This window comes from Tenrec ecaudatus, chromosome X (genome assembly GCF_050624435.1).
Source record: "Tenrec ecaudatus isolate mTenEca1 chromosome X, mTenEca1.hap1, whole genome shotgun sequence".
NCBI classification, from domain to species: domain Eukaryota; kingdom Metazoa; phylum Chordata; class Mammalia; order Afrosoricida; family Tenrecidae; genus Tenrec; species Tenrec ecaudatus.
In genome coordinates this window covers 87571259-87572753 of record NC_134548.1, presented here as the reverse complement: position 1 = coordinate 87572753, position 1495 = coordinate 87571259, and the positions used below count along the sequence as shown (strand labels likewise).

At 40.0% G+C, this 1495-nt stretch overlaps 1 non-coding gene across 1 annotated transcript; it reads left to right on the top strand.

The window, feature by feature from the left end:
- Positions 1-991: 991 nt before the first annotated feature.
- On the top strand, positions 992-1153 carry LOC142435513 (U1 spliceosomal RNA). Its single transcript, XR_012781556.1, has one exon. It is a non-coding gene; the product is annotated as a U1 spliceosomal RNA (small nuclear RNA).
- Positions 1154-1495: the final 342 nt, after the last annotated feature.

The following is a 1495-nucleotide window of genomic DNA, read 5'->3' as shown; positions in this document are numbered from 1 at the left end:
GTGATCTAATTTAGTGTGGTCAACTCCACAATGGAATCTTCTAGAAAGCAGTAAAGTAGTTGTGGAAACCATATAGTGGGGTACCACCTCCTTAATCTGGTCACAGCCTTGATCCAATTGAGGGAAGGTTTCATTTTGTGGGTGGTCTACTCTTAGTATTGAGTGACACTGTAGGGAAGCTAGATCATTTCTTGTGCTGGATCTGGATCCTGCTTCTGGTTTGTCAACCTCCTGTCATATCATTTGCTTATCTCGGGGGACATCAGTGGACTGCTGCCCTTGCATTCACTTAGTTCTGCATCCTCCAGCCTGTGTGCGTTCCTGCTTCATTGACCACTGCAACTACATGGGTTGGGAGAGGCCTTCAGTTTACCTGATCCAAGGACTTCATCCAATCAGCACTTAGCTACTTCTACAACTGTGTGAGCCATTTCATGATATAAATCACGCTCTATACACAAACACATTTAAGAATCACTGCTTTTGTTTCTCTAGAGAACCCAGCCTAACACACCTCCTTTGCTGATTTCTGATGTTGTTAACATCCACTGGCTCTTGTATCTTTATTTGTTTTGGAAACAAATACAGTTAAGTGTCAACTGCATGTTCAAAAATAAATACACACTTTTGGTACTCCAAGAGGTAAACTAATCAAACGATTATAACACAAGTACAACATTTATCAACAATTGTTAAAAATTATCAAGCAATTACAACACAACATAATTTATGCTGATGAGGACGATAGAGGTATCTGCAAGATGCCCTTAGGGTGAAGATAACAGCAATAATTAGCTTTGAATTTACCTATGACCTTCATCTTTACCTCTCAGATTGGATATAGAATCCACCTCTGGCTTCACCATCATCCCAACCAGAACCTTTGCAAGTAGATCCATGCAATGAAATCAGCATGGCTATAATTTTGTAAAAAAAATTAAATTCATCCCAGAAAATAAGTCATATTAAAACCTTCAAAATATCTGGTTCCATACCTACCTGGCAGGGGAGATACCATGATCACGAAGGTGGTTTTCCCAGGGTGAGGTTCATCCATTGCACTGCGGATGTGCTGACCCTGCAATTTCCCCAAATGTGGAAACTCGACTGCATAATTTGTGGTAGTGGGGGACTGCATTTGCGCTCTCCCCTGAGGAAAAAAATATCTGGTTCCTACCCCCACATTTCGTGATAGTGCTCATTCATCTAATTTCTATCCTTGAAAATCGCATCTAAAATAAAAGTACCTAATAAAAAATCAACTCCTTCAGCTCTGTACTGTGTGATGAGAAGTAGAGAACCAAAGTTTGCCCTGGTCTTTGAAGACTTCTGTAAACCTTGCTAAAAAGCTTGCAGGTCCATCCTATAATAAAAGAAAGGTCTTTTCAAAATTTTAGGAATGTTGTCTACTAAACTGTGCAGAACAAACCAGAATCTGGAGAGGTTCATCACAGTACGGCAGCTAATTTTCAATCTGTCTAATTGTCTTGAAGGA